This window comes from Tachypleus tridentatus, unplaced genomic scaffold (assembly GCF_004210375.1).
Source record: "Tachypleus tridentatus isolate NWPU-2018 unplaced genomic scaffold, ASM421037v1 Hic_cluster_2, whole genome shotgun sequence".
Classification (NCBI taxonomy): Eukaryota; Metazoa; Arthropoda; class Merostomata; order Xiphosura; family Limulidae; genus Tachypleus; species Tachypleus tridentatus.
In genome coordinates this window covers 25413088-25438599 of record NW_027467782.1, presented here as the reverse complement: position 1 = coordinate 25438599, position 25512 = coordinate 25413088, and the positions used below count along the sequence as shown (strand labels likewise).

The following is a 25512-nucleotide window of genomic DNA, read 5'->3' as shown; positions in this document are numbered from 1 at the left end:
AATATTACGAGTTTGTCTTCATCACTGCCCTGAAAAAGTTATTTCAGGGCATCTTCAGCATCAACTAATGGAATGTGATGCATCTTCCAAGAGTATATTATAGCTGTCAATATCAACATCTGCACCTTGGAGTTGGGCATTATCACCCATTACTGGAGTCCTGATTAGATGGATCAGTATATGGACGAACAAAGGGTCGTGAGGTTTATCTTTAGAATGTGTAGTATTGATGGTAACATTTATAGTAATTATATGTCGATATGTTTACCAATACTTATTCATACCACACTTCAACATCGACACTTCCTCTCATGAAAATTAAGAAAAACTGATTTCATGTTATCTCTAATGTAATAATTCATTGTGAGTAGTTTTAACATTGTTGTCATAATCTATTTCATGCATTTATATTTCTGAGGAACCCACTTGAAGCTAATAAATTTTGCAGACATTCTACAATGGGTAATTTAAAACTTTTTATCACAGAACTCATATATAATTCGACGTTTTTAGGTTATAAAGCGATTAGGAAGGAGATTTGAGATACGGTGATATAGAGAAACCTCAGTCAACAGCACGATACTCACCCAGTCAATAACCCCAAATGCAATAAACAAAATACTTAAATTCTTGTGAAAAAATAAAGCAAATACAATACTAATGTCATTTATAAAATACTTTATGGCAACTTCCACGTATTTTACGTCATAGAAACAAGCCCGAAACTCAAAACAACATTCATGTAACACAAAAAAAAATAGAATGTCACGTTTTTAAATTTAACGCTGCAACTCAAATAAATATTCTTCAGGTAACATTTAAATACTAAACAGAGAATCCAACATCACCAGACAATAAACCAAATAATTCCTTGTAATACAAGAGCAAACACACATTAAACCAATATAAAAACACACTTTGACATCTGTATTAATAAGATTTAATAAATCTTGTTCGATGTATTATAGTTTGAAGATGATACTTTTAATTTACAATATTTTATAATTTACAAAATATTCTGAAAATACTAAGAGTAATGCAGATAGTATTAATGGGATATTACACGAAGGTTGTTAAAAACTATCATTTGAAGATAAGACAGTTCAATTATCATTACAATTAAATGATATACAAGATAACGTGTCGTTTTATGAACGAAATTGATAAAAACACAGTTTACTTAACGAAGATTTGAGTATTTTAAAATTCCTATCTGGTGCAGTAACAACAGTTTGATCAGCAGAGACAACTACATAAAGAAATTATTTACTTTGTAGGTGAACAAACGAATAATATGAATTATTTGACTCAACCAACTGAAAACCATGATTAGAAAAGTATCCAGATCATTGGTAAGTATCACTAATATATCAATACATATCAGAGAAAAACAAAATAAAATATATAAAACAAGAGCTGAGATGTTAGTTTTCAATGACAAAATTCAGAATAATTAACAGTAGTTGGCTTTTGCAGTGGAAAACAGTAGATCGGAGTTAGCTAAGTTAATACAAGCACTGTATGTGACCGCAAATAGAAAGTTAAGTTCTTGCTTTCTACTCTGAGTAAGCTATCAAATCTATTAAACAAAGCAAAGATTACCTCACACTTACAGTTTGTGGTCCTACACAGTTATCAGATTTTCATTTATTACACGCGGACTGACATTACTACAGCTACAATTAGAGGTACCTTGAAAATGTTTAAACAAATTGAAAAGAAATGCAGCTGTATATTGTAGCTGTATTAATATCAGTCCACGTGTAATTCATGAAAATCTGACAACTATATGTAGGGACCTTCAACTGTAAGTGTGATGTAATCTTTCGCTTTTGTCCAATATATTTGATAGCTTACTTGGAGTAGAAAGCAAGAACTTAACTTTCTAATTAACTGTAGAGAATGAAAAGCTTTTCGAATGATCAAGCACACATAGTTATTCTTATAGCCAAACCACATCGGGCTATTTACTGTGTCCACCGAGGGCAATTGAACTCCTAATCTTAGCGTTGTAAATCCATTGACTTACCGCTGTCCCATCGGAAGACTATTTCATTAAAACAATAACTCCACGAACATAGTTATTTAAAGTTAAGTGTTAACTAATTTTATCTGTTTGCAGTCCAAAACTGGTTGCTTATCAGTTCGATTATAAGACTATAATCGTAACGTTTTTTAATGAATGATTAAATGGTACAATAGATTATATTACACGTTTTTAATCTGCGAGTTTTTGTTTCTATTTTTCTCTGTAAATTTGCACTCCACTTAAACTAAACACATACTTATACGACTTGGATTTAAATCTATTCATAAAGAATGTGAAAAAACAACGTATTTGCAAGTCATTTGAAAATACTGAATCACAAGAATAAGAGGATCAATTTAAAAGAAAACACCAGTTTTAACAAATGAAGTTTTAATCAAAATTCCTTTTAACCAAAGAAATTATTCAGTCGCATTTATTCCAGTTTAAACATTAAATCATCGTGTAATATCATTGCTTCGCCAACTTAAACATTTTCTACCCATCCTGTACATATTTTACAACGAATAAAGAAAACATATTTTTGATCGCTATAAATGAGACCTACTAACGGGTTCTAGCATTAAAGAAATCTCCTAAAACGAGATTTTCGCACACCACAGACTTAAAATCGGTAATGAGCAAATTGATAAAAATGAGGCAGAAATATTTGCGAGCAAATGTGACGTTAAACATAATTATTAGGCTTCACTAACCTCTGCACTCCCCATCAAAACCTTATACTATTAAAGAAACATCCATTTATGGTAAGAACGAAAATATCTAATTTGTATATGTAAAAATAAATGTAGAGCTGAGTTGTTTATGTTTGTGTGTTTTCTTTCAGCTAAGCCACGTCGGGCTATCTGCTGAGCTCACCGATGGGATTCGAACCTCTCATTTTAGCGTTGTAAATCCGTAGACTTATCTCTGTACTAGTAAGGTGCAGAGATAAGCTAGCAAAAAAAAAAAAGAAAAAAAGAATCGAACGGCAGTGGTATTAACAGTTTGAAACTACTGTATAGAAACTTTAAATTGATTGAAAGTGTTGTGTATCAGTAAGAGTTTCAAATTTTTAACCAAATCTTTGAATACCTAAGGTTGATTTGTCAGAGAGTATCTTGTTTACTTTTAGCCTCGTTAACTACCAAGCTCTGTAAGAGAAAAATCAGGAATTCCATTGCTCTAACCAATGAATACAAATGCTTTGCAAACGATAATTAATGACAGAATTAACTTTCTTTTTTCTTTGTATGAACACCCGGCTTGGTTGTTTACAAAAACGTAAAACATAACATGAAATTTTTATTGTGAAATAATTAAGTTAAAAGTGATACTATTGTCAACATAATCTTTCGTATACATGGGAAATATAAATAATTTTGTAGTCAATACACATGTAGAAACGGGCAAATTTACATAATGTCTGAATAAAACAATATATGATTGTTTGTGAATTTCGCACAAAGCTACTCAAGGGCTGTTTGTGCTAGCCGTCCCTAATTTAGCAGTGTAAGACTAGAGGGAAGGCAGCTAGTCATCACCACCCACCGCCAACTCTTGGGCTATTCTTTTATCAACGAAAAGTGGGATTGACCGTCACATTATAATGCCCCCACGGCTGAAAGTGTGAGCATGTTTGGCGCAACAGGGATGCGAACCCGCCACCCTCAGATTACGAGTCGCACGCCTTAACACACTTGGCCATGCCGAGCCCTAACAGCATATGAATCAAGATTTACATGTATTTATACTAAAGTTATACACAGATATTTAGAAGTAAGTACTTTTTCGAGATTTGCGACTGAAATATAAATCCCTTTCAGTATCAGCCTTCAAATATATTCTCCCATCATGTTTTCGTTATACACGCTCCCAAGTCACAAAATTAAAGTTTGAAGAGAATAGGCCTTTTCCATTTACTTTAGGCATAAGCAATTAGAAAATAACATTTTGCGCCCAGAAACAAGAAAAGGTAAAAATTTTCTTACACAGTGTAATCTTACGCATATACAGACAATTATTATTTTTAATCAATACACATAGTGAGTGAAATATCAAACGAAAAGGTTATGGCTGAAAGAAATTTAAAAGCAAGATGGACGATTTCGATTTAGGTGTTATTTCTGTTAAATTAGTGTGGTTTAATAAATGAAAATACGGTCTTTAAAAAAAAACCTTTAATTTACCTCTAACATCATGTTTGTAATCACCTTCACGATTTTTGCATGTGTAAATTCCCGCTTCTTCAAATTGGATGTCGGTTAGCACTAATTTGCCACCGTATTTTATTTGCGTTTTCTCACTATTAATAACTTGTTCATTGAGATTTGAGAACCAAATTACTGGTTCTTCTCTCGCTCTTTTATAAGCTCGGTTTGAACAAATTAATGTGACAGTAGAACCACGTTCAGTTTCGTAGACGAATTTAAAACCTGAAACAAGCAGGAAATTAGCGAAAATATAAAATAATTGAGTGTAATTAGCCATTGAATTCTCTCTGCACTGTACGCTTTGTAAATCACTTTCTGTATTGTTTCTAAGTGAAATATCAGTGTTACTATGGGCACAAAGTATTCTTGTTTGAATGACGTCATGAACTGAACTAACATTGTTCGGTGGAAAAACGTTTTACTAACAATAATGATTGCAAAGTTTATTGCTTTCTGTAGTGTGAAAGACCTTAAACTGAGAAATTATAATCATGTTTATGTTTTGCATAATTTAGATTTAATAAACAATAACAACACTTGCCTGAGATTTCAACTTGAAATTTAGGTAAAAGCAAATAAAATGTATACGAAGTTTTGCTTTGCAATTTCTTCTGACAATACAAGTCTTAGTCGGTATTTATGATATCAACCATAATAAGACTGCTAACAGATGTCTTATGATACATATAAATTATAATTGAGTAGTTATAAATGTATAAACACTGTAACAATATTTAAATTAAAAAATCAGTTAAAGAATATTCACATATATAACTTGTGTGACAAATACTGCATTCCACGGTGTTATATAGGGATTAATGACTACAATTAGCTGTATCAACTATTTTGTTCTTCAAAACTAATATGATTTCAATGGTTTGTTTCTCGAATGTCGCACAAAGCTATTCGAAGGCTATAGAGGTTTGCGTGTGACGTCACTCTTGACCTAGTTACTGCTGACCGTGTTTATATTCCAACACAAGGGTGATTCATTGTCAAAAGTGCGCGATGGTACGCTCGTGTTGTGCATTTACTGTTTCAATCGACATGGACAGGTGGAAAATGTGTCATACTACAGATTTCCTATAGATCCCGACCGAAGAAGACGATGGATTGCAGCTGTCAATAGGAAAAACTGGACACCCATAGAGCACACCAGACTTTGTAGTAAACATTTTGTGTCAGGTATCTATAATTCATCTATAGCTTGAAATTAAAATCACTCATAATTGTGGCTTCACAAACAGCTGAAACCTTAATCTCATTGTGACTATTTGAGTTATGTGAATATCCTTTGGTTGTTTGTAACCAAAGAGGAAATAAATATGTGGCTTCTATCAACACTTTAACTCCTCTGCAAACTTGTGCACATTTTTTACATGCAACTCGTACTCAGAAACTACATACGTCAAAATTTTAGGATTCTTCTATAGTAGATGTCTGTGATTTGTTAGTGATAAATTTGAAAATAACATGCAGCAAGCAGTCCACTTATTTTAAAATTAGATATTTAAAACAAGTTAAATGTACTTTCAAGAATTCTTTAGACTATGATGACTACAGTTGTATTTTAAATGTGACAGTTCTCTTCATGTTAAAAGTCCACTTAGGCTGATTAAATTATTTTAGAATCCATTTCACAAGCTGAACTAATTTAAAATACTCTGTAACAAGTTATTCTCCATATTTCTATCAAACTGTTAAATTCATTTTTAAATATCAACCAGTTTCAAAATGAGTATTGTTATAGATTTTTTAATGGTACATTATGATAATAAAATGAATTAAATATGTTAAAATAATTCACCCAGAAAGTTCAAATAATACAGGTATTTCATTCAAAGTTATTTTAGTGTTGGCCTGCTGTACACTTTGTATTGTACCTCAGTGTTATTACTATATCCTACTTGAGTTAGAGCAATGGAATTTTATTAAATCTGTACCAGATTAGGTTAGAAAAACTACTTTCCCAAGAAATGTTTAAGATACATATGTAATACAGACCCATAATGAAGCAACAGTACCATTACAGAGTAAATTAAGAAATTTATCTAAAACCCATATTGAGTTACATTGTCCTTTATGAGCAGAAATATATCAAATAGCTTCACAATTTTCAACAAGAAACATATTGAAACATGTTTATAATCAGAAAGAATAATCAGGTTTGTTATTCTTCTGAGAACAAAAATATAAGAGAATGTTACTTAGGAAATATGACTGGTTAATTGGTGTTTAATAATTTTAGCTTAAAGAGACCCACAAAACATTTGCAATAAAATTAATATATTTATTGTAACAGTACTTCTTTAAATACTAGAGTAATACAAAAGAACTCTTATCACATACACCAAAAATCTAAGTCCACTTGTCTTAGGCCTGACATTTGTTAATCATTTATTTTGCATACATCCTTTCTGCAATAAAGAAATAAATTAACACTGTAATTTATGTATATTTTTGGTTTAATTTAGTTAAGGCTGAACTTTACCATACTCAAAACAATAAATAGACTTACCATGTTATTGTATGACTTATTAATGTTAGATCTTTTTAAAACTTTGATGAGCTTTTAATATGTGTTACTTCAAAATGTTGACTGAAGTATATTTACACCTGCCTTTTGTTTATATCTTTTAAAATGAAGTGCACATAAAGTTTCAGAACAGTATTATAATGAGAGATAATTTAATGTTATATAATACATTTTGTTAGAATATTTGTTTTATATGGAAAGAAATGCAAGTTAAACATCTGTGCAATGTGGCTAACTGCATTTCTATTTGTTGTATTAAGATGTGTCTCATTTTAACATTTAGAAATTTATATCAGTGATAAAGTGTTTTTTTTTAACTGTAATGTTAGTACAACTTAAAGCAGTTTAAATATATCATAAGAATTTTGATATTGTATTCAAACTCAGGTTTTTATAGTTGAAAGTGACTGATAATTTGTTTCATTCTCTGAATTACACTTTCATGCAGTTGTAAAGTTATATATTTTAATATTAGTAAGACAGTAGTAAATTGCTTTTGGCAATGTTTTGAATAATATTTCAGTTGGTATTTCTCAAGTTAAATTGATTTTGTTTGTGTTCTGGATGGAATTAACTAGTGTGTTTTCAAATGTATTTTCAAATACATATTTCACAGATGAGAATGAGTTTTCAATGTTGTAGTGTGGTTAGAAGATCAAGAAATAAGGTTTTATAAGATTGAAGACAGAAAAGAGTTAAGAAATATTAAATCATTCAAACTGGGAAAGTGTGCCTAAACAAGTGTGTACATGTTTGTATGTATATTAATTGATAGGTACTTATATCTTTAATTTTAGGAACTGCTCTGGTAGTTTGTTTTCTGGCAAGTAATATTGAGATGCTATTTCAAAGACATGTTTTTCTGTTGAAGGTTGTGGAATAAATGAACTTATCAAGTTAATCCTAAAATAATTGATAGATTACTCTCTGTTTTATAAATACAATTTTTAAGCTATTTTTGCATCTTGAATTTGTGGACTACAAAATCACATAAAGCTTTAAACAGAAACACTGTCAGTGATGCAGTTATTTCCTTTTTTTACTGTTTAGGTTTCCTGTGTAGATTACACTATATATATGAAAACTGTGAGGTCATCCCATAAGTAATATCATTTTAACACTAAGATTTAAAAGAAGAAAAATAACTCAAATAACAACTTTAATCAATTACATATTTTTCATCTCTTCTCAATAACAGTCTGGAAATGTATCAAAATATTTTCAATATCACACTTATAAAAAATCAAGTTGTTTTGAGATATAAAAGGTACAAGAGTTACTTTTTAACAAATCATAGAAGTAAACTGTTTTCCATTCAGATGATGTGTAAAGTTTTTGAAAAAATTATAATCTGAAGGAGCAAAATCAGGAGAATAAGGAGGATGGGGAAGTTTCTTCCAGCTAAGCTGTTCAATTTTTTTAAAAGTAACCCTAGCAATGTTAGGATGTGCATTGTTATGGTGGAAAACAACTTTCTGATTTACAAAAGCAGGTCTCTTTTTTATTTATTTTTTAGTGCAGCTTTCAATTAATCCAGTTACTGCCAGCATCTCTCAGCAGTTATTGTGTGATTTGTTTGTAACAATTCAAAGAGTGTTACACCACCTGAAGTACAGGTTCACTTTTGACTGTGGTGTTGCTGGTTCTACTGCATTAACCCACTGTTGGCAGTGCATGGCATTTTGAAAGAGTATCCATTTTTTATCTCCAGTCACTAACTAGGTGGCTCAAAAATGAAGCTTGAAGTTCATGAGAGTGAAGAGATTTGCAGATGTCTACTCATTCTCTCAGATTATAAGCTGACAACTCATGTGGTACCCATTTTCCAAACTTTAAAACTCTACCAAGTTGCAAATGTTGATGGACAATGGAAGGATGGACAACAGTTACAGCACAATCTTTCTCATGTATTGCTAGAAGCAGGTCATTGTCAAATTCAGCAGGGCACTCAGTGCGAGCTGCATCCGTCAAACTGTAGTCACCAGTTTTAAACTTATGGAACCATCTTTGACACTTCCCTACATTCAGAATGTCATTGTTGTATACATTTTGAATGCTTCTTCAGTAGCACTCTTTCATTTTCTGAAGTTGTAAAACATTATATTCTTTATGTGCTTTTCTGATACCTCCATGATAATTGGGGCTTCTAAAATAAATACAAGAAAAATTAGTGAAGAAACAAATTGGTTTACTCTGAATGTTATCATTTCATCCCATATAACTTGTGTGACTTTGAGAATAACTTCATTTAGCCAAGAAATATGCATTTAAACTTATCCTATCCCAAAAAATGACATTACTTATGGGATGACCTAATATGTATAAAAAAAACAAAACTATTCTATGCAAAAAGAATATTAATAATTTACACACACACACACACACACACACACACACACACACACACACACACACACACACACACACACACATACATATATATATATATATATATATACATGTTACTGTTTGTTTATGGTAGTAGAAATCACTATCTACTTGCTCCTTTTCTATGCATTTTTTCAGTAGCAAATATTTCTATCATGTATTTTATTCTCAAATATCTGATATATATAAAATAAGTGAATTACTGTGAGTTGCACATCTTTCATATCAAACTTACAAATTTGTGTTGCTGTGAATGTAATTTACTACATAATGTCTTGAGGAGGAAGTTACACTAGAACCTTTCTAATTAATACTTCATGTCATATGATACAGTTTTGAAAGTTCAGGAAAATGACACACCTACAATGTCATGCATTATGAAAATAATTATGAAAGTTGGATGTTAAGTAAATTTTCATAAAGAAAGACCATTTATGGATATTTATAGAAATTTAAAGATATCATTCCACCTTTTATAATATTTGTTGAGTGAGAGAAAAATGAACAAATCAACTAAAAAAACATGTACTTCTAAATGTAAGTGATACCATTATCAGTACTGGTAACTTGTAATATAAAACAAATATTTTAAAAATGGTGATGGAAAAGTTTAAATTGTTTATAATAATTAATGGAGAATTTCACTAATTGTCTGAGAAACAAGTAGAAAATATTTTTTTTTGTTCTTCAAGTTTAACTCCAAAGTAAAGAACATTCTGTAATATCTTGTATTGCTAATAAAATTGGGAATTATTCAATAAATTACAGTAAGACTCTTGTAAGACTGTTAATGAGTTGAGAGTTAATTTTTTGTAATGTTATTTTTTGATGCTTTTTATGATAAAGCATATGTAACATTTTTGTCAGTAGAAATTTCAAGCTTGAAAACATTTTCTTACAGAGGAATGGTTAAGTATGAACCCTATAGATTCTTTCACAATGCAAGTCAAATTTACAGTACACTTACTTTGCTCTTGTTTATACAGATTGTGTTGGTAAAAAGTTGTAGTTTAATGTTATATACTCTTCATTTATCAGCCTGTCTTTATAATGCTCTTCCCTGTAACATATGTTAAACTTGTAATACAGAAGTGTGGAAATGTGTTAGGACAAAGTCAAAAATAGATTTCAGGTTGTCTCAAAAGAACAATAGAAGGTGAATCCCATACTAAACTCAGTACAACTGAAATGTAGTTAGAGTGATTGATTAAGGAAACAGTTAGCATTTTGTTGTCTCTCTCTTGCTTTAATTACTATGGATGGTTTTTTAGGTATTGCTGCAAGATAATTAATAAGAGTGTCCTTTGAGATTTTACTCCAAGTGTCTCTGATACACTCATATGAAGCTTTTTTGGAAGTAACTTTTGATTTGTCAAGTTTTCAATCTATCAAATCCCAGATCTGCTCAATTAGGTTGAGACTGCAACTCTTTGGAGGGCAATTACATCATTTGAATGATTTTAGCAACAGCTTTCATAGCTAAGTAAATTTTTCTGCATAGGTTGTATGAGTATCTGAGGTTATTATAATCTTTACCAATAATATGCAAACCACCGGGTATACCATACTTGATCAATACTGCATTGTATTTGTGCTGGTCTATTATTCCATTTATTTTGTAGATATTTTCTATCACCTCAGCAGAAAAATGTCCCCAGATCATCACACTGCTTCTACCATGCTTTATGGCAGGTGCCATGCATTGAGATAACTATCTTTCTACTACCTTCAGCCAGACATACTACCAACACTTTGACCGAAATACTTCAAACTTGGACTCATCCATCTATAACAGCTCTTTCCAATTATTAGCAGTCCATTTTTTGTATTTTTCAGTAAATTTAAATCTCTTGTAAATATTTGAATATCAAAGTAAAAGCTTTTTACTCAAAAGACTCAAAATACATTCATAATTAATGATAAGTTAGGATTTACAATCCTAAAATCGTAATTATAGTTATCCACTAGGCAGTGATCATTTTCCGATCCTTTTGAGAGAGAATGGCCGTGGTCGATGCCACCCTACCCGTGTGCCCCGGTGGAAGCTGGATCAGGCAGACTGGTCCACTTTCACTGGTCTCGCAGAACTTGATCCTGCCATCATAAATCAGCCATCAATAGAAGACTATGTGGCAGTGGTAACTGGCTGTATTATACAGCAGCTGCTGCTACGATTCTCAACGACAGCACTATTTTAAACATGTTTTTTCCTAGGGTTTATCTGTCACACTGGACAGTGTTATTGGTGATGGTGACACTGTCCACCTTGATAAAGTTTTTAGTTTTTTAATCTCATTTAAGTGTTGAATATTTCTTCATTTCACCTTTTTAATTGTGGTTCCCTTTTTACAGTTTCCTCCTCTCTTGTTCCATTTGACATTGTAAAATGGCCAGAGCATTATATAACTCGACACCAGGACTGGAAAGGCCAACTTCAGATGACTAACGCTGCTGTTTGAACTACTCGTTAGTCGTCCTGGGGAGTTGTTATTACATTTTTGCAACATGTCATTTAACACTTTTATTACTTTACCTTTTAGTACTGGCCTTAATGACACATAACCCAGAACCAGGACTGGAAAGACCAACTTCAGGTGACTGACGGTGGTTCTTATACTTGCTGTTAGTCTTCCTGGCGGGTTATGATCATTACCATTGTGCTACAGAAAATCCTTTACAACTTTGTAGACTGGATGTCAACATTGGTTTTATAAAATATCTGTTTTTAATTGCTGTTTTGTTTTTACCTTTGTTTCCTTTTACAAATTTTACTCCATTTACTTTCCTTTTACCTTTTTACTGGACATTTGGCTACTCATTAATTCGATTTTGCTATATGTCTTTTAAAACTTCTATTATTTTACATTTTGTTAATGGCTGCTATGACACATAACTTGGAACCAGGACTGAAAAGGCCAACTTCAGATGACTGACAGTGGTTCTTGAACTTACCTGTTGGTCTTCCTGGTGAGTTATGATCATAACCATTTTGATAGAGAAAGTCCTTTACAACTTCTTTTACTCTGCTCTCTCTCTCAACATTGTTGACTAGGTGTCAACATTGGTTTTATGCTTTTTCTGTGTTTCAATGATGTTTTGTTTCACCATTATTTCCTTTTATGTATTTTACTACATTTAATTTTTTTACCTTTTCACTGGATGTTTGGCGCAGATAGCCTAGCTGCTTTGTGCCATAAAACACTAAATCAATCAATTAATTCTTATTCTGTCATTTCTTTATCATCTCTGAATCACTTTTTTTATTAGAGAGGTCTCTTGATTTATCCTTTTCTGCTTTAACTGTTTAGGATCATTAACTGATCCACGTTGCATATTCTTCTTTGGGTGAGTCAGACCATAGACATTTTTGCATCTCCTGCCAGTTTCAACATCGCACAGCCTCTTTTCGTTGTTTGTCTTTGGCGATCTCACAGACTGGTATGTGAACTAAAAGTAGCACATTTGTCTTCCATAACTTATATAATTATGCAGTTTCCTTTTACTCTGGATTTTGTCTCTTACCAATTTTTATTCTCCAATATACCCAGAAGATCTAGTGTGATGACTTTTGTTTGTTTTATTTTCCAGTCATTTTCATGTGGTTTATATATGTATCATGGTACCTTTATTAATGTACATATTTCAACAAATTGAAAATTCCTCATTGATAAGAAAAAATAAAATGGATGGAAGAAGGTGATAGTCATCTGATACAATGTTACATGAAGAAAAACATCTTACACTTCTCATTCCTGGTGCCATGGGAAACCACCAAGTTGCTGTCTTTACCTCACAGGTATTACTTAACAAAAATCTGTATTGAGCATAGGAGAATGGAAAATATTAAACCAATCTCCTCCTTCTAAGAGGCCAGTGTTGAAATGAAAGTTTTCTGGGAATATAATTGACATAGCCAATTCTGAACTCTTATTAAAACAAAACAAATAAAACAGACAATTCTTTCCTGATCTTTCTTACTTCCAGTGAATTTTCTTTGCCTTGTCAAGAGAAAACTTGTGCTTATACAGAGATTGTGTGACCTTCCCATTGGTAGAGGGCTACAGCAGTGTGATTGTCATAAGCTGTTATAATGTATGTGGGAGCTTGTTCAAGGTTGATGGCATGTGGTAGTTGTATGTAAGTGAATAGCTCTTAGTGGTACAGAGGTAAGTAGCTATATGAAAAATATTTTTACATCAGAGAGATTTTAACCCTGTCTCTCGACTATTGAACTATCTCAGAATAAGTTAAAAATATTATAATGTTACTTGTCATTGTAGTTTGCGCAAACTAAGTTTTACTCTGGACAAAAGTTTAAGGAAAATAAATTTTGAATGTGATTACCAAGCTACAGATAAATATATTTCACTTGTAAAGGGTTCAACAATTCTTGTTTTAGGAATTTGATTTGGTTTTAGGACTTACAGTATCAAGATAATTATACTCACTATAAGTATACAAGTATAAAAGTGTAAACTAAGTTTTACTCTGGACAAAAGTTTAAGGAAAATAAATTTTGAATGTGATTACCAAGTTACAGATAAATATATTTCACTTGTAAAGGGTTCAACAATTCTTGTTTTGGGAATTTGATTTGGTTTTAGGACTTACAGTATCAATATAATTATACTCACTATAAGTATACAAGTATAAAAGTGGAAACTAAGTTTTACTCTGGACAAAAGTTTAAGGAAAATAAATTTTGAATGTGATTACCAAGTTACAGATAAATATATTTCACTTGTAAAGGGTTCAACAATTCTTGTTTTGGGAATTTGATTTGGTTTTAGGACTTACAGTATCAAGATAATTATACTCACTATAAGTATACAAGTATAAAAGTGGAAACTTTTATTTCAAGACAATTTGAATTGCTATTGGTTGTGGAACATCTGTTATTTAGAAGGTTTGTTTGAAGTTCCTTCAGCATGAACTTTATTTAAGTTTCTAAAAAGCAGAAATTTCGTACCTTCTATACTTATGTTAAATAGTGTTCCTGATGAAATATAGTGTGCATGTTGTTATATATAAGATTTCTAAGACAAATGTTTTTTTCTTTTTCTTACTCTTTCAGTAAGAGGGAATTGTTCAGTGATGGCATTAATCTTTACACTGAAAAGTGTGACACTCAAAACACAGCTCGGAGGGACTCCAAGTTCCTGTAGAAAGAACAGGAATGTTTCGAACCCACAGGAACTTGGAATCTCCTGTCTATTAAAAGTTTTAATAAAATGGGCAAATGACCACATCACCCATATTTTGGAGGTCTCACAAAATGTCATTCCTCCATGTTGTATCATAAGCCTTTCCAATGTCAAAGAGTATTGATACAAGATGTTGTTTGAAAAAAAACTTCTCTGATTGATGTTTCAAGTTGAATCAGGTGGTCCATGGTGGAGCTCTGTTGTCGGAACCCACACTGGATGGGCGAGAGGAGGTAGTTTGATTGAGGGACCCAGGCAACAGGTAGAGAGAACAAACAGTGATAGTACGACCCAAGGAAACACATATTTGGAGAATGTCCATGATATGTATTTACCAAGATTGTCATTTAATTATTTATTATAATTCTATCTTTGGATAACATGAAATTTGATTTTTTTACGAAAAGAAAAACAAATCCGCTGGGGTGTCCCAAATGGAACCCGAATTTGGGCGCGGTGTAGATTCCCATTGGCCTGATTAACAGTATTGATAAACTTCTGGAAAAATACGCTACTGTCTAAAATATAAAACACCTCTCGAAGAAACAGACAGTCCGCTGACCGCTTAGTAAGGTGGACAAACTCAGTTATACAGGATTTGAATAAAAATCACACCACAGTGGGATTATTTCTTGACGTGAAAAAAGCTTTCGATTCAATCGAGCATCATAGTCTCAAATAGAAACTACCTCTATTTAATCTCCCGCCAACCTCAACAAGACAGATCTCATGCTTCTTAGAGAACAGAACAACTACAGTCAAAATCAATATTGCAACATCTCACACTGTTTACCTCTCGCAAGGTTCTGTTCTCAGATATGTAGAATATATCATGTATGTTAATAATATTTCCTTCCGAAGCTACTGAGGTCTATGCTCATCGCCCCAACTTCAGGAGTGTGAGACAAGAGAGAAGGCAACTTGTTATCACCACCCTCTGCCAACTCTTGGGCTTCTTTTTTACCAACAAATAGTGAGATTGATCGTCACCTTATAACTCCCCCACGGCTGAAAGGGCAAGCATGTTTGATGCAACAGGGATTCGAAACCACGACCCACAGATTTCGAGTCAAATGCCTCAACCACCTGACCATGCCAGGCCACGAAGTTAGAGTAAGACTTAGGAGAATTTAAATTAGTTTGGTTCCGAATATCAGTGGGAATGATCATGTATTAACAATAATTTGAGTGAATGAATAACATACATTGCCTACAATATTTACAGGGCCATTTTTCTATTGTTTTATAATTTTAATTTTGTTAGTTGAGTACTTGTAATTGAACCATGAATTATGATGTTCTTGCACAATGTTTGAGGTCCAACAAATAGCTTAATATTTAGTACTAAATATTTTTACTCACAGTATAATAATGTTTGATACTTAGAAGTTTTTGCAATGTTAATAAAGTGTTTATTTTCTTATTTATAATATTGTTTGTGAGGTTTATGCAATTTTTAAAGGCATTCTCTGTTGATGTTAATCATTTTAATATTTTTGTATCATTCTGCATGAAACTTAATTATTGTATTAGTTGGAAGAAGAGTGTGGTGAAAAGTATACATCATTTGATTAGAATAACCATAATAATTTCTTTTAAGTTTATTTTGGAATATTTCATATTTATATGTATCAAAAGCTAGTTTGTATACTTCTAGGGGAACTATATAGGCCTGAATGGAGAAACCTTGATAGTTATGCAAGTTATACCTTTTTCTTACATTAATGATGCATCTGTAAAGGCAGAAATGAAATATCAGTAATCACAGAGATAAGTGTGTATTAATTTGTTATAACTCAAAAACAAATTAAATAAAAAAAATGCTGCATTGATTGAAAATTTCCCAGGGTACAAGCTACAGTGTGGGATCATAATATGTACCCTAGGGTTTTGAGGAGACTGAAGAAATAGGACCCACACTGCAGTGGGGATACACTGTCTATCAGTCTTAACCTCCATTCACCAGTCTCATAAAAGAAATAGAGTAGCAACACATACAGAATTAGAAATAGAAGGTAGGACAGTGAGACGTGGGTGCTCAAGCCCACAACTTCCTACATGGGAAAACAATGTGGGACATGTTTTTACACATGAAAACTACACACATGATTTATAACATACAATGCAACAACTGTCATGACTTATACATTGGGAAAGAAGCAGAAATATGGAAACTAGATTCAAAGAACACAAAAACTATCTTTGCACGTTTTCAATACAACAAATGTCAGAAACACATTATCATAGGAGACTCCCAGATGCTGAGTAGGAAAACAAATGCAAAATCAAAGAAGCCATTACTTATAGATATAAAATTAGAAATTTGAGAGAGAGGTGCATCTGCTCAAGTCCATAACTTCTCATGTTTTTTGAGTTATAACAACCTAGTATTTGTTAGAGGTTTAGGTTTGCTGTTTTAATGGAGTCATTCCTTCTGATTTTACACATTTCACTATTTAACTTCATTAAAATGTATTTATTTTCACTAATACATATAAACAATTGTGATAAAAATACTGACAGAAATAGGTTACAACTTCATGTTGCATAACAAAAGTGTAAAATGTTTAATAAATTCCAAAAAAATGAAAATGAAACAAATTCAAGTATTTGGAAAGACTTGAGACCTACTAGAGCAATAGCTCTGAAGATAAAATGATGCTTTTGAGAAAGTATTTAAAAGGTTTAATGAATGAACACAAATTTGGAAACTGTTTTTCACTGATAAGATCAACAGTAGAGTTGTTTTATGGAGGATTAGACACTTGTTCTGCAAATATTAAGGCCAATTTGTGACACCTTTGCTATTTTCCTTATAAGAGCAAAGAAAATTAGCTTATTAAAATATGTTCTGTGATTTAAAAAATTTAAGAATTGGTTTTATGGCGAATCATACCATCTCAGTGCATGCATCGTAAGTATGGTCTTTCACTGTCTTTTCATCCTTACTTTTAGACATGGAATTGGTCTCTGTTGGTACTAAGTTTTGTAGTCAGTGAACAAATTTTCAATATCTTGTACATATGTGAACAACTATTTCTGTCCTTATCATGAAATTAGAAACAGTTAAGGAATGTTATGAAGAAAAAAGTATTTAAATGTGATTGTTTGGAAAGTTTTGAAACATTCTGTTGTGTGTTGGGGGGAAGGGAGTTTCTTCTGGAAGTAGAATTTTATGTTTAAGAATCAAGAGGATTTCTTAAACATTCATTTGGTATGGATAAATCTACGCTACATCATACGTATGAAGAAATTGCATTATAAAGGTACTTGTCTCAGTTTATGATGACAGTATTGTTTGTTTATTTAATATAACCTTCCAGTGTATACAAATAATTTGTGGTCTATGCAGAAATGACTCGAAGTTTCCCTCTTCTTGTTATTGTAGCATGTATTGTAGTACCAATTGCATGCTAAACAACTGAGAGAACTGTTTAGAACTGGAAAATTTAATTGGTTACCTTCAGGCAGTATTTACATTGATTAGTTTTGTGCAGTTTAATCAAAATTATGACTTAATCAATTGTCACAATAGTAATAAACTAATTGCAAATAGAGATAACAATTTTCTCTATTTTTGGTAATTTTATTTATCCAAGTAATAAAAATGTTACTTTGTTTGCTTCTGAGCACAAAACTGCATACCTGAGAAATTAAATCATGAACATCAGCAGAGATGCCAACCATTATGATTTGAACGTAATCATTACGATTTTGGTGTATACATTACAATTACATGCTCATACAGACAAATAATATAACTTGTTGCAACTCCCAAATTATTATATATTATTTTGGCCAATACAATAAAGTGATAAATTGTTCCCAGGACTTGAAAGGGTGAAAAGAAAATTTCTAGTAAAATACAAATAAATTTTGATAATAAATAAAAGACATAGTCCAAATGGCTACTTGCAGTAATCATGTTTGTGCTTGAAATAATAAAAAAATATTTGTATCTCCGACATCTACCAATAGTTTAAGTGCAGTGCTTCTCCTACTGGGTACGTGGGGGAATCCATAGTTATGTCATCAGTGCTTGTCAGCCAATCAGCGCTTGTGTCGATGGGTATTTATCATTTTCTAAGCAGCATGGAAACACCAATGCGATCGTTCACAAGTTGGAAAAAAAGAGGCCTCGTTCACCAGATTGTCTTGTTTCTGGCAAATCTAAAAGGACTGAAACTGTGGAAGGGTTCTGTCTACAATCATTACGCTCAGTCATTTGAAATAGTTGGCATCTCTGTATCAGATAGTATAAAACTTTTAATTATAAATATGCTTTAATGTCTAGTTTATTAACATGCATGGACAATGAAGTTCATTAATCGTTTTAATGCCATTTAAGTTTTTTAATATATACATTACACATTTTTAATGTGGCTCCCTTTTGAAAATCACAGTATATGTAATTTGATTTGAAATTAGAAACTGGCTGTAAAATTAAATCACTTGAAACCAGGACTAAAAAGTCCAACTTCAGGTGACTAATGCTGCTGTTTGAACTACCCATTAGTTATCCTGTCTATAATTTTGCTACACTTCTTTTAAAACATTTTTGTTACTTTCCTTTTTGAAAATGGCCATAACGTCAAATAATCTGGAACCAGGACTAGAAAGGCCAACTTCAGGTGACTTATGGTGGTTTTTGTACTTACCTCTTTGTCCTCCTGATGAGTTACGATAATTACAGTTACACTACAGAAAGTCCTTTACAACTTGAATTACTGTAGTGTTTCTCTTAATGTTGTAGACTTGATGTAAACTTTGGTTTTATGCTATTTATGTGTTGTTTTTTTAAACATTGTTTTGTTTTATCATAATTTCCTTTTATGAATTTTACTAAATTTACTTTTTTTACTGGATGTTTGACATAGATAGCCTAACTGCTTTGTGCTATAAAACTTTAAATCAACCAACCAACCAACCTCTCAGAAACACTTACAAAACTTCCTTGCTACTTCTGATAGATTGTCCATATCAACAAACATATTACCACTGTGGATATTTTCTTGTGTGATATGTTCTTTGTTCTGATACCTTTAAAAGTATACAAATGTCTAGATTTTCTCTTAGAAGCACCTTGCATCATGGAATCGTGCTTAGATGTTAGCTTCAAAACTGGTACTTGCGCTATGAGTATCAACAGCATTTTTCTACCAAGTGATTCTCTTGTGCTGCTACTAATCTTATTAGTCTTCTCTTTTTTCAGTTGCTTGTTTCTTGTGTATCTGTTGCCATGAAACTTCCTGGTTTCTGATTTGTGAGGACCATGCTTCATGTCCAAATTAAAATATTCAGGAATTACAAGGGTAATAAACATTTTTGTTAGACTACATGAAGAAGTAAAAGTATCTTCTTTGTTTAACACATAGAGTTTAACATTTTTGATTGACTCATCAATAAAAGGTTATTGGTAAAGTCCATTGAAAGGAAGTAGTAATAAGAAAATCTGCATTTTGATAATGAGGAGGAATTACAGTCAAACTGGGTAAAATTATTAACAAAATTGGATAAAAACAATTGTTGATCACACTGCCATGAAAATGGAATGTAAATAGGGCATTTAAATAGAAAATCTTTTAGCTTTCTTACTTTTAAGGGTTTACTGTGGTTCTCAGAGTTTTTGATAAGACATTGAAAATATAGGGACTAAGGATTCAAAATATGGAAAAGATTATTTGTAATATCTTTTGATATTTTAAGGGAACATGCTGCCATAAAATTAAGAATAGGGAATCCTAGGTGTGATTGATCTGTTCATTTACTGATTCAGCCCCTAAGGTGCCTTTCAACATGAAAATGTCAGTTAGAGTTACTCTGGTAGAAATTATATTTACTGTACTTAATCTTTCTGAACTGTAGTTGATTATTAGAAAGAACCAAAATATTTAGAGTTGTATCACTTCACTAACATTTCTTATACAACCACAAAAAAGCAAATATTTGGCTGTGAATATAGATAGTTTTTCTAAAATTTCTTCAAACACATTTTAAGGGTGTTGAGTGTTGATATAATTACTAGAACCTTCTTTATCATAAAAACTTTTGTTCTTGAGAATGATTGCATGAGAGATTGAAATGTTGTACTTGTTTTTAAAATATTCCTTCTTACAATAAAAGGTGTAACTTCTAATAATCTAACAGCAGTGTTGGTATTTTGAGTATTTATCACATTTTCAAACAATTTTCCCTTTTTATGTTCTTGTTTAGAGCAGAATGACTTTATAACACCCCAATGTCTAAAGTTTCAATGAGTTATTCATGTTTTTGCACTTGTTAACAGAGTTCTTAGAATCCTTGCACTATTACCAGCAGCTCAGTGTGTGAACTTTTAATGCTAGAAAATTGGTTCTGATACACATGGTTGGTAAAGCAAAGATAGCCTATTGTGTATATTTGTGCTTAATTACAAACACATAAATAATTAGAACTCAACACAAAACATTTAGTTTCTGAACAGACTTAAAAAAATATACACAACAGACATAATTGAAACACAAATTAAAAATTTTTTATTTTCTTATTCATAATTGTATGCAGTAAACAGACATCTATATTCACAAATAATATTATCCCACTAGTAAAATGTGTAAAAAATTTGAAATATATAGAGTTGACACTTGAATTCAGGTTTGGAAAATTCCTTGTAAACAAATTTTTCAATATTTGTGTATAGTAAGAGATATGATATCAGCTTGGTGAATAAGTATGACTTGTATAGAGATTTCTAAAGCTAACTGTCATAGAAAATTGGCTCAGCTGAGTGCAAACCTAACTGACAACTGTCTGTTATTTTCAAGTAATGTTATTTTAAGGTTGATAGTGTTGTTACATTTATTAAACAACAACAAAATAAAAATCAAACTTCTTTAAAGCCTCTATTTGTATGTAATTTTCCTTCAAGTATTGTTTAAGAAAGATTTAATACCAAACTTAAAATACTGAGTAACGATGTGTGCTTGTGAACAAATTTTGCACTGTGTCTTTTTGTGTAAGTGTTAAAATTGATGTGTGGGTTAAAGATAAAAAAGTAGTTAATTTTGGTGTCTTTATTTTTCTTTCAAGTGAATAAAAAGTATTACATTTGTTCAGAAAGTGAGATAAAAAAATAACACTTTCATTTAATATATATTAATTTGAGCATAACATACTATTTTGTAACTTTGATTTTCATCTACATATTCAGAGTAAATGAATCGATCATTGTGATATAATTTTTGAGCAACAAAATCTTTGAAAATGCAGAATAAGTTTTTCATAAACAAGTACTCGTGTTGAGCTGTACCTCATGTTTAAATGTTCTAATGCTGTGTTTTTATCACCAAGATAAATCATGATTCTAGTCTATCTAAAAGTTTACATTGGATAATACACTCCTTTCTTACATGTGGTAAAACAGAATTTTGTATTATATCAGTGGTGTTGTCCCATGACACAAACAGAAATAAGCTTCAACAAGCTGTCTGTGTGAATTGAACCATCTGCCAAGATTCTATGATTTTGAATGTGTGAGGACACTCTTGTAAGTGGAAAGTAAGTTAATTTCTATAGTATTTAGTATCTGCTTAGTTTCATGTAACTTTAATAAGTTTAAACATTTCAAGTAACTTGCCATTCAGTTTGTTGAAAAAATTTTGGTACCATTCAGCAATTTAACTAGCATTTATTTATTAGCATGTTAAGGTAATTAGAAAGCAACACCAACCAAAGTGAATAGTGATATTTATATATATAGACCAAAATTTCCATGTTAGTCACACTCAGTTATTTATTGAGTCTTGGAATTTAAGATGTCTTTATTAATAATTGAGTAATTTGCTTAAGTTTAAATTATCTAAGTTTTGAATAAGTCTTAATATGAACTGAGAATGTCTTTCTATATGTATATTTTAATTTATAATACATTTTCATGTTCCCATCATTTTATAATAAGTGAATATTGTTTTTGACTTTTTTCATGTTCAGTTTAACATGTGTGAAGAATAGATGTAGATGACTTAATACAGAGAAAAGTGATGGAATGTAGAAATAAACATAATACATTGAATAGTTATATAGTTGATTCTCTGTCAGTACTGACCTCCACAAGTGCAAACAATAACTAATTTCATAAACCAATCACACTGATATAAAAATAAGTCTTGCTTGTACCTTGCCTTTGTTTTTTAAATTTTTACATTGTGCCCTCTTGTCATAATGGGGTATAAACATTGTTTAATCAAATTTAGTCAACTTATTGTAAATTTGGTAGTGAGGAAAGCTGAAGAATACTAGCAAATAAAAGGCTGTTACTGATGGAATTTTGGCAAGCTATAGTTTTAACTTTGTTGTATGCATTGATCAAACTGAAAGAAACTTAAAATTTAAAATGAATAAACGTAAGTGAAGTGTTGAGAAAAAAAGGTAAAATTCCTATATTACGTGAACATGCATATCGTATCAGTCTTCTCATTTATTGGAAAAGAACTGTTATTTTGGATCGACTGAATGAAATAAGAGCTGGAAACATTAGATGATCTACGAAAGAAATGAAAATGAAAGTAATTATAAATAAAGAAAAGGGTTGGCAAGTCAACCGGTATGTGAATGACATGTTTTTCTGAAAGTTCAGTGTATTAACTAAGTACTCACATAATCAGTGTCTTTTACATATTTATGGTTTCCATGTAGAGTACCTGGTTTGAGACTGTTTAAACTTTCAGAAAAAGATTGATCACTTGAGTACCTTAATGAAACTGTACCCTTGTTAATTATGGAGTACCTGAGGGTCAGTGCTTGGGCTTTTGTTCTTTCATATTTACATTAATCATATTGCTAGAGGCATGTCATGAGAGTTTACTGAGTTATATTCAAAATGTAATAAATTACTTTTATTATCATGGTAAGTAAACTTGGCAACAAAACTAAGCTTGTAAAATAAATTTGGAAATTATAGTTTTAATTTCCTAGTTTTATAAGACAACATTTAAAAATGTCTTCAATTTTCCATTGTTTCCAAATTGTGATATTTGCTTTTTAAGTATTTCCTCTTCTCTTATTCATTGACCACTTCTTGAAGAACTACAAAATTTGACATAAGTCGCTCATTATAATATTGTTATTACTCAGACAAAGTATAATTTTTATAGCCTTCAATCTTATTTGGTTACAGAGGTATAAACTAGAAAATCAAGCCACTTTAGCCACACCCACAATTAAGTTTTCTCTTTCACAAGTTTCCAATATTTAGTTCTCTTTGATATTTAAAACTATATACTTTTAACCAACAGAAATCCAAATATTATTTCACATAATTTTCTGTACAGGAGTTTGTTTATTTCGCTTCCAGTGCAAATTTTATTCCCACAGGAAACACATTGGCAAGTTTAGCTAAATTTGTATTGGGTCTTATTAAATAGTAAGAAAGCCAGAAAATTTTGATATTCCTGGGACAATATATGTGCTTTCAGCATGTTATTTTGTATTCTTTGTTGCATTTTGATTAACTAACAATCATTTAGTGCAGTGATACCATTATGATAATAGTTTTAATTAAGAGTTGATAAAAAAAAGACCCAGATATGTATTATATTTTTAGTTTTTCATGTGTATTATTTATTATTATAAAGGTAAATAAAATATAAGTTTTAGATTAGGTTAAATAAATAAAAAAAACACGTTTTCCTGTGATATGCTCATTAGTAACCAATGCATTACATAATTTCTTCAGGTAACGTAATTTACATGTTTACAAAGTGGTTCACAACATGTGTGGTGATATCATTAGTTAGACACAGTTCAAAGAGCAATAAAATTTAAGCATAAATATACATATATTGTTAAGGGCTTAAAGCTATTTAAGATAGTCAAATGTGTCGTGAAGTCATTCTTGAAAATAAAAAGGGCAATATGTTTTCTTTTCACGGTATATGAGGTGTAGAGTTAGAATGAGGAAAATAACATAACACGTAAAGTTTTACTGAAAAAACACACATTGAAATTCCAGTGCAATTACCCACCCTTTTTCACAGTTATAGCTATTTTTCATATGATTTCCTTCTCGTGCACAGATTGTCACTCATTACTAGCTTTGAATTACTATCTAATTACATGTATGCCACATGTGCAAATTAGCATTCAACAACTCTCCACCAGTATGAGTGTAACACATCCTTTTTCTGATATTTATATTACCACATCAACCTGCCACAATCAAGGCAGGTTATCTTAATTGCAGGGTATAACCATACATTACAAACCCTCTCAGATATTTCCAGTGTCAGTGTTTCGTCGCTCAAAGACGTCATGTTGTGGTTCTTTGAACTGTGCTCATTCTTGCCCAGAATGGTTAGAAGAAAAAGAGATGCAGCATTTGAAAATGATTCATAACATTACTTATCCTGAGGCTTGAAAATTGCTATCCAGCACTTCAACTCAGATGTATCGCTGCTGCATGTCATCCCACAACTACAGTGGGGTGCAGACAGATATCTCTGTGTCTCCAAAAGAATCATTCTCAAACCAAATGAAAAGGATTTTGACCTGCATTGTTAAAAAAGTTGATGAATTAACTTAACATCCATCTCTGTCCCTAACATGCATTCCAACAAATCCCAAGATCCACTTCCTCTAGTTCTGGGTACAGGCATTTCTTTGGGTGCATCATCTTCTCTCACCACAAGATGCAAAAGGATCATTTGTTCTTGTCCCCAGTCACTGGAATCCTCTTTAAACAGCATAGACCTACCCAATCGAACCAGGGCAGGATCCATGGAGGATGACAGAACTCCCTCAAATAAAGACAGCAAAGAACAAAAGACATGGACGAAAACAGAAGGGTTCTCCACCCAACTTACCTGCACATAAGTAATAATGTCCAACTTGATACAATGGAACTGTCAAGGTTTACGTTGTAATCTGGATGACATCAAAACACAGATTGCTTCCTACCATTCTGCATGTCTTTCCTTACAGGAAATATACCAGTAACCTGCCAATACAGTTACCTTTCAGTATTTTTTTTTTTTGTACAGAAATGACAGGCTGTGTGATGGATGAGCACATGTAGGGGTGGCATTGTTGGTTGATTAGCATGTGCCCACCCTGTCTTTGCCACTGGATGCACTCTTGAGTCTATTCCTATCTTGCAGGTGTTGCTGTGCA

The 25512-nt window shown here is 31.7% G+C and overlaps 1 long non-coding RNA gene across 9 annotated transcripts in view; it reads left to right on the top strand.

Annotated features, from left to right (window-relative positions):
• The window catches only part of LOC143242904 (uncharacterized), a 176851-nt gene that overhangs the window by 118572 nt on the left and 32767 nt on the right, over positions 1-25512 (top strand). For 2 of the 9 annotated variants that reach the window (XR_013023394.1, XR_013023390.1), the window contains one exon: positions 21788-21892. This is a non-coding gene — a long non-coding RNA (uncharacterized LOC143242904). Of the gene's footprint in view, positions 1-5041; positions 5425-15248; positions 15481-19579; positions 19680-21787; positions 21893-25512 lie in introns of those variants that run through there. The other 7 variants (XR_013023392.1, XR_013023393.1, XR_013023391.1 and 4 more) reach the window with 7 other exon arrangements.